Source organism: Dipodomys spectabilis, unplaced genomic scaffold, assembly GCF_019054845.1.
Source record: "Dipodomys spectabilis isolate Male_0828 unplaced genomic scaffold, ASM1905484v1 ptg000050l, whole genome shotgun sequence".
Classification (NCBI taxonomy): domain Eukaryota; kingdom Metazoa; phylum Chordata; class Mammalia; order Rodentia; family Heteromyidae; genus Dipodomys; species Dipodomys spectabilis.
This window is the reverse complement of record NW_024870727.1, coordinates 7156416-7166090: the sequence shown is the minus strand read 5'-3', so window position 1 is coordinate 7166090 and position 9675 is coordinate 7156416.

Here is a 9675-nt window from a genome sequence, read left to right as displayed (position 1 = left end):
TTCTTTCATTATCAAAGTAAATCATGAGATTCTGTTTTAGATAAAGCAGCTGCTCCCTGTGCTTGATCTTTGTGCTGGTTCTGGGGCTTGAACTCAGGGTCTGGGTGCTGTCCCTTAGCTTTTTTGCTCAAAGCTGCCACTGTACCACTTGAGTCATGGCTCTATTCCTGGATTTTTGATGGTTAATTGGAAATAAGAGTCTCATGGTGGGCTGGGAAGGTGGCTCAGTGGTAGAGCGCTTGCTTTGCATGCCTGAGGCCCTGGGTTCGATTCCTCAGCACCACATAAGCAAAAAGAAAAAACCCAGAAGTGGCCCTGTGGCTCAAGTGGTAGAGCGCTAGCCTTGAGCTGAAGAGCTGAGGGACAGTGCTCAGGCCCAGAGTTCAGGCCCCATGACTGGACCCAAAAAAAAAAAAAAAAGTCTCATGGAATTTCCTGTTTAGGCTGGCTTTGAACCAGGATCCTCCCATCTCAGCCTCCTAAGTAGCTAGGATTTCAGATGTATGATCATCATACAGTTTTAGAATTAAAATAATTCATTTAATTTTATTTCTACTAAGATGTTATAAACCTATTACCTCTCTACTTACATGTTTTTACTTTAATACTTTTTTTATTGTAAAAGTACTGTACAGAGGGGTTACAGTTATATGAGCAAGGTAATGAATACATTTCCTATCAAGCACTGTTGCCTCCTCCTTTTATTCCCCTACCATCCCTTTCCTCTCACCCTATATGTTTTTTAAATTATATGTTTTGTTAAATTATATATATAGCATTACTGGGATTTTAACTCAGGGCCTTGCTAGGCAGGTGCTCTATTATTTGATCTATATCCCTGACTCTATTTGCTTTAATTAGTTTTCAGAGAAAGTGTTTTTCCCCCCTGGGGCTGGACTATGATTCTTCTATCTAAGCTCCCTGTATAGCTGATACATGTATCAGCTTTTTGGTTAAGATGAGGACTTGTTAGCTTTTTGTCTGAGCTGGTCTGAAATTATGAGCCTCCCGATCTCTGTCTCATAAGTAGCTGGGATTACAGGCATGAGCCACTGAGTGCAGCTCTCCTATATTTTTGACTTTAAGTAAAACTTGTAGAACAGAGCAGCATGAGAGGGAGGACTTAGATCTATAATCTTTTTAAAGACGTCAGTGCTCATGCCCACAATGACAGGGAAGTCTTTTTAAAGAAGTCGGTGCTTGTGTCCAAGTACCAGTAATATCCATACTAATTTTCTCTTTGCAATTTGTTGTTCATACAACTTGGGAGAGAAAAAATGAGCTCAATTTGAATTCTTGACCCTTCTTCCAGCCCCCATCCCTTTCTGCATCATATTCTTCAGTCCATTGTGTTAAATTTTTCAAGTTCCAATTCTCAATAGAGAAGAAAGGAAGTGAACAGGCTCTCTACTATTCCAAGGATGCGTACAACACTCACCTCAAATTCTGCCAGCTGAAAATAGCATGAAATTGCCATAATGGCAGCATTACCATTTTTCTTCTCTCCATTCAAAATTCTAGAAAAAAAAATACCCTTCCACAAATTACTGTGAACATTATCTAACATGGTTTGCAAAACGTTTACACGTTTTATTTTATTTTTCTACTGATGATCCTGTGAGACACAGAAACACCAGTCAGAATGTCTAATTTCAAATAAGCTAGCAACCAGTACCTCCATGCAATCCTCCCTTTCAGACTTGGGGTGCTGGCTGGATTAAAGGGGTGAGAAAAAGAGACTGTGAGATGGTTCCCTATCTCTTCAGTGGTGGAGGTTGCTGGGAGAGGGGAAGAGCGCCAAGGAATGCCAACTAGAGCAGGAGCACTCCAGGGCAGAGGTGGCTGGGAAGCTGTCTGGGAGGCCTATTCTTTTCCCCTTTGCTTCAGAGCAAGAAACCAGCAGTGTCAACCATGTTATGATCAGGACAGGAAGGACAAGTGTAATGTTACACCCCTGTCATCCGGGCATTTCAGAAGTGGAGTCAGGAAGAGCGAGAGTTTAAGGCTAGCCTTGGCTACATAGTAATGTCCTGTCTCAAACACCATAACCATTGGGAGTCTGGAGGAGTCTGGCTACAGAAGTCCATTGCTCTAGGTAGAAAAGAATGATTTATTAAAGCCTAAACAATCAATGGCCCAACAGCAACAAATCCTCTACACTAGGACCAAATCCTCTACACTATGAATATCACCATTGACATACTACAGTAGAAAATGAGAAAAAAAAAAAGTCCCAATTTGCTGAAGCTAAGTGATATGATTAACAGTTGATAACATCTAGACAGGTGAGAAATAAACATAATTACTGGTTTTATGGGTTTTATATGGTTTTATAGACATTAAGAACATAGACTGCCAGGCACTGATGGCTCATGCCTATTAATTCTTAACTACTCAGGAGGCTGAGATCTGACAATTGCTGTTCAACGCCATCCTGGGCAGGAAACTCCCTAAGACTCTTAGCTTTAATTAAAACCACCAAAAAGCTGGAAGTGGAGCTGTGGCTCAAGTGATAGAGCACTATCCTTGAGCCAAAATAACCTCAGGAACAGCTCCCACACCCTAATTTCAAGCCCCAGAACCAGAACACACACACACACACACACACGTGCACGCACGCACGCACACACGAACATAGACTTTAGCTAGAGCTGATGACTCATGCCTGTAATCCTAGCTATTTAAGAGACTGAAGCCTGAAGAACTGAGATTTGAAGCCAATCAAGAAAAATCCACAAGCTTCTATCTTCAATGAACTATCCAAATGCTGGACTGGTGGCATGACTCAAGTGGTACAATGACAACTGTGAGCAAGAAAGCTAAGCAAGAGTTTGAAGCCCTGAGTTCAAGTCATGTTACTAGTACAAACACACACGTGTACACACATGCAAGCACACACATACATTTACATACACTGGACTTTATAACTCTAAAACTAGATAAGAAAGTAATGGAGTAGATAAATGTGTAATGGAGTAGGTAAATGTGATAAAAAAATTATATTCTATACACACAGGAAAATGTCACAATGTCATTATCTTGTGTATTTTCCATGGACTTTATAAAAGAATGGAAAAAAATAGAATTCGCAAAAAATTTAAAAAGTAAATAATTTATAAAGTTGTTAGGAAATCATTTTAATTAACCAATAAAAGTTAGAATAATGGGAGGGAGGAGAATGAAACAAAATACATGTTTAAAATAAACTTACCAGTCAGGCATGGTGGTGCATGCCTATAGTATCAGCACTTGTGATGTTTGGAGGAGGAGGGCTGGAAATTTGAGGCCACCTTGGGCTGCATAGTGAGTTCCAAGCCAGTCTGGGTGACATAGTTGAGGCCCTGCATCAAGAAGAATTTTTTTTTTTAAAGTACCAATACATAAAGATACATTAAAGTGCCCAATATTCTAGTGGTCTAAATGGAAATGGTTTAAACTCACTGTGCAAGGCACAGGTGGCTTGTGCCTATAATCCTCGCTACCTGTACTCTGAGAATAGAAGGATCATGGTTCTAGGCTAACCTGGGCAGAAAATTCTGTAAGATCCCTTTTCAATCTGTGGCCGGATATAGTGGCACATGCCTGTAATCCTAAACTACATGAGAGGCTAAGGCTAGGAAGATCACAGTTCCAGGTCAACTTGGGAAGAAAAGTCCAAAAGGCTCCATCTCACAGGAGAGTGTTAGATACAGGCTGTCCTCCCAGGGAGTCTGAGAAACCTGAATAAGCAGAGCACAGTTTGGATGCATGCCCAGGTAAGAAGGAAGACTCTATCTTAAAACTAACCATGGACTGAAGTGGCACTGTAGCTCAAGTGGTAGAGCGTTCGCCTTGAGCTGAAGAGCTGAGGGACAGCGCCCAGGTCCAGAGTTCAAGCCCCACGGCCGACCAAAAAAGAAAAAAAATAAAAAAATAACCATGGAAAATCAGTGCTGGAGCTGTGGCTCAGTGGTAGAGCATCTGGAAGCAAGCCTGAGGCCCTGAGTTCAAACCCTAGTCCTACAAAAATAAAAACAAAAAAACCCCGCCATTCCTAGTGTATTATGATTATGAACGGATGTGGGACTTTTCTCAAAGGCTGCTGAAAACAATGAGCCATGCCACAGCTGCTGGATGGAATATTCTGTTGAAGTCTGTTGATCAACGGAGCAATTTAACTTTAAAATTTCTTTGTTGAGTGTTTTGGTCTGGATGATGGATGGATGGATGGATGAGAACAGGGTATTGGAATCACCCACTATTATGGTAGCTATACTTTTATGTCCACTGGTGTTTGTTTTATGAAACTGGGTATACCGGTGATAGATAGATAGATAGATAGATAGCTAGATAGATAGATAGATAGATAGATAGATAGATAGATAGATAGGCAGGCTGATGGTATATCTTCAGTGGATTATTCCCTTTATTAATATGTTATTTGAAGTCTGCTTTTTGTAGTATTCCTGTAAGTATCAAGTGTCAGGCATGATGGTACATGTCTTTAGTTCAAGTTTACAGAGGCTGAAGTAGGAGGATTAGGAGTTGAAGGTCAGCATGGGCTACCCAGTGAATTTGAGGTCAGTATGGCCTATACAATAAGACCTTGGTTTACCAAACAAAAACAAACAAAGCAAAAGTCTTTAATGAAAAAAATAGTCAACATCATATGAAATTTCAGCTTTCACATAATCTATGTGGAAGAGAATTTTTACAAAAGCACTAAACTTTTTATTAGTAGAAAAAAGATAGAATTTTTATGCCTAACAAATAAAAATATCTATACAACCCTTAGTTTCAGGAGCAAAATCATAAGACAGGTTACATAAAATTTAAGACTCATCAATAAAACATTATAGATCAAGAAGTATGATGAACAGTTCAAGTTATATCTGGAGAAAAACTATGGGATTTAATTTGCCTACCACAAAATAATATTTACATAAATTAGTTAACAATACATTTGAAGTAGAATAAGTTGTAGAAATAGGAAACAGAACTAAACCAAGATGAGTTAAACCATCTTAACAGGCCCATATCAAGCACTGAAATAGAAACAGCAATAAGAGACCTCCCAGCTAAGAAAAGTCCAAGACCAGATGGTTTTACATCGGAATTCTACAAGGCCTTCAAAGCAGAGCTCACACCAGTACTCCTCCAACTCTTCAATGAAATTGAAAGAGAAAGTTCACTACCGAACACATTCTGAAGCCATCATAACCCTCATCCTAAAACCAGGCAGGGACTCATCAAAGAAAGAGGACTATAGACATTTCTTTGACGAACATTGATGCGAAACTTCTCAACAAAATTTTGGCCAATCGACTTCAACAATTCACCCAAAAAATCATACACCAGGATCAAACAGGATTCATTTCAGGGATGCAAAGCTGGTTCAATATACGCAAATCAATTAATATTATTCATCACATCAACAGGAGCAAGGATAACAACCACATGGTTATCTCAATAGATGCAGAAAAAACATTCGACAAGATCCAACACCCCTTTATGATGAAAGTTTTGGAAAAATTAGAAATCCATGGAACATTCCTCAATACAATAAAGGCTGTATATGACAAACCTACAGCCAGCATTATACTTAATGGTGAAAAACTAAAGCCATTCCCTCTTAACTCAGGAACAAGACAAGGATGTCCACTCTCTCCCCTTCTCTTCAATCTAGTATTAGAATGCCTAGCTATAGCAATAAGACAAGATGCAAACATAAAGGGGATCCAAATAGGGAAAGAAGAAATAAAACTCTCCCTCTTTGCAGATGACATGATCTTGTATTTAAAGAATCCCATAGACTCCACTCCCAAATTACTCAAGCTGATTCAAAACTTTGGCAAAGTAACAGGGTATAAAATTAACCCCCCAAAATCAATGGCTTTTCTATATGCCAACAATGAGAAAAGTGTGGCTGAAATTAGGAAAGCAACTCCATTTGTAATAGCCCCACAAAAAAAAAAATCTAGGAATTAACCAAAGAAGCAAAGGACCTCTATTATGAAAACTTTAAAAACTTGAAAAAAGAAATCAAAACAGAACTTAGAAAATGGCAAAACCCCCCCATGCTCCTGGATTGGAAAGATTAACATCGTGAAAATGGCAATACTTCCCAAGGCTATCTACAAATTCAATGCGATACCTATCAAAATTCCAACCTCATTCTTCAAGGAAATAGAAGAGGCAATCCAAAAATTCATAATGGAACAATAAAAGACCCCGAATAGCAAAAATGCTCCTCAACGGATAGAACGCTGCTGGAGGAATATCAATACCAAATTTCAAACTCTACTATAAAGCCATAGTAATCAAAACAGCTGGTACTGGCACAAGAACAGACCTCAGGACCAATGAAATAGAATTGAAAACCCAGAAATGAACCTACAGACCTATAGCCATCTAATCTTTGATAAGGGAGCTAAAAAAATAGAATGGAAGAAAGACAGCCTCTTCAGTAAATGGTGCTGGCAAAATTGGTTAACTACTTGTAGAAAACTAAAGCTAGATCCTTATATATCACCCTGCACCAGAATCAACTCCAAATGGATTAAAGACCTCGGACTCAAAGCAGACACTCTGAAAACATTACAGGATGGAATAGGAGAAACCCTAGGTCTTCTTGGAGCAGGCCAAAATTTTCTTAATAGAGACCCGGAAACACAACAAATCAAAGGAAGGTTGGACAAATGGGACTGCATGAGGTTGCAGAGCTTCTGCATGGCAAAGGACATAACTAGCAAGATCAATAGAAAGCCCACGGATTGGGAGAAGATCTTCACTAGCCATACAACGGACAAGGGTCTCATATCTAAAATATACTTGGAACTCAAAAAATTAAATCCCCCAACAACAAATCCTCAAAGAAACAACTGCCCAATAAATAAGTGGGCGAAAGACTTAAAGAGAAACTTCTCTGAAGAAGAAAGAAGGATGGCCAATAGACACATGAAGAAATGCTCAACCTCCCTAGCCATAAAAGAAATGCAAATCAAAACAACATTGAGATACCACCTCATCCCAGTTAGAATGGCTAAAATCAAGAACTCTAATAACAACAGATGCTGGAGGGGATGTGGACAGAAGGGAACCTTACTGCATTGTTTGTGGGAGTGTAAACTTGTTCAACCACTTTGGAAAGTAGTATGGAGGTACCTCAAAAGACTCCACATAGAGCTCCCCTATGACCCAGCAATCCCACTTTTGGGCATTTATCCAAATGTTTACAAACAAGACCACACTAAAGCTACCAGCACAACTATGTTTATTGCAGCATTATTTACCATAGCTAAGATATGGAACCAATCCAGATGCCCCTCAGTAGATGAATGGATCAAGAAAATGTGGTATACATAGCTAAGATATGGAACGAACCCAGATGCCCCTCAGTAGATGAATGGATCAAGAAAATGTGGTATATATACACAATGGAATTCTATGCCTCCATCAGAAAGAATGACATTGCCCCATTTGTTAGGAAATGGAAAGACTTGGAAAAAATTATATTAAGTGAAGTAAGCCAGGCCCAAAGAAACATAGGTCCCATGGTTTCCCTTATTTGCAATATCTAGTATATATATATGAGTCAAGCAGAAAAGGTCAGATAAGATGATGTTAGGAAAATTAACCCTGAGATATGTATTTAAGTGTTTTTTTTCTTTCATGCATTTGTTTCTAAAGCATTTATAAGATTATTTCTTTGTTGCTTTGTATGTCCCTCCCCCACAATATAACCCCTGCTTTCACTGTTTTTGATGTCGGTATAATTTGTGGAGGGGAATGGGAAACACAAGTCGTTTAAATAAGGATACTGGTGGACCCATTGCAACAATGAGATGTACAAGTTGTTATGTTGAAAACGAACTTTACAACTTTGGTGGTGGTGGGGGGAAGGTTGGGTGGGGAGAACGGGATGGGAAGGGGAAACAAAGGAGGAGGCTACAATGCTTGATAGGAAATGTACTCATTATCTTGCCCATGTAATTGTAACCCCTCTGTACAGTATGTTCACAATAAAAAAAATAGGAAAGAGAAAAGTATGTAGATAACAGAGACAAAAAAAAATAGAGAATAGAAAAGCAAAGAAAATTATTACTAGTACCAAAAATCTTAAAAAAGTGACTAACAGGGCTGGGAAGTTGGCTCAGTGGTAGAGCGCTTGCCTTGCATGCATGAGGCCCTGGGTTCGATTCCTCAGCACCACATAAGCAAAAAGAAAAAAGCTGGAAGTGGCGCTGTGGCTCAAGTGGTAGAGCACTAGCCTTGAGTTGAAGAGCTGAGGGACAGTGCCCAGGCCCAGAGTTCAGGCCCCACGACTGGATCCCCCCCCCCAAAAAGTGACTAACAACGTGGAAAGACTAATGAAAAAAAGCAGCAAAATAAAATGAGAGAGGAAGCAAAGAAACTAAAATCTCCGAGTCTTCACTGTTCCATTAAGTGATTATGAGTAGAGAATGCAAGCCGGGGTTCTGTGTTTTGCACCGAAGTTTCATTCATGAGATTTTCTGTACCAAAGTTTTTTATGTGTACCTGTCTCTCCCAAGAATTTATTATTTTATTTCTACATGTCTCTATATCCATACGCACATATTCATCTTTTGGTGCATTTGGGAGAGTCTGGAGATTAGACCAAGACCTCAAGACACTCTGGATCATTGTTTTACTCGAGAACCCAAGACTATAAATGACCAACAAAAACCAAGACCCGTGTTGTGTTGTTAAAGGCAGTCCCTAACATGAGAAAACTCCCAGGGAGCAACAGCTTTTATAGAGAAAGAAATCCTCAGGTTGTTAAGGCCAAGAGGTCAGTGGCAGACAGAAGCCACTTGGTCTTCTCTCTTGCTATGGAATGGGAGAAAGAGGAAGGACCTGGTGGTTGGGTGCTAAGCAGCAAGAGAAGAAAGTGTGACCCTTGTGCCCACAGCTGGTCACTGAGGATGAGTGACCCCTCCCTCCCCCCATGCTGTCTGGATTCTAGTCTACACTTTTTCTACTTCATCACTGTTTTTATTTTATTTATTTTTGTTGGTCATGGGGCTTGAACTCAGGGTCTGGGCACTGTTCCTGAGTTCTAGCGCTCAAGGTTAGCACTCTACCACTTTGAGCCACAGCACTTCTTGTTTTCTGGTGGTTACTTGGAGATAAGAGTCTCACAGAAGCCGGGCGCCGGTGGCTCACGCCTGTAATCCTAGCTACTCAGATGGCTGAGATCTGAGGATTGCAGTTCAAAGCCAGTCCGGGCAGGAAAGTCTGTAAGACTCTTATCTCCAATAAACCACCAGAAAACTAGAAGTGACGCTGTGGCTCAAGTGGTAGAGCACTCGCCTTGAGCTGAAGAGCACAGGGACATTGTCCAAGCTCAGAGTTCAAGCCCCATAACCGACAAAAAAAAAATTTTTTTTAAAAGAGTCTCACAGACGTTCCTGCCTCTTCTGGTTTTGAACTGCAATCCTCAGATCTCAGCCTCCTGAGCAGCTAAAACTACAGGGGTGAGCCACCAGGGCCTGGCTTCATCATTGTCTTCATAAAGGAATATTATTTTACAGAAAAGAACTTCTATCAGAATATGTGAGGCCATGTGGGACTACAGAAAGAAACAATATTTCTAGAGACAACTTTCTGAAGGAAGAGAATACCAAAAGGTCCACATCAATAACGTAACAGATAAGAAAAACAATATTGCTTTGC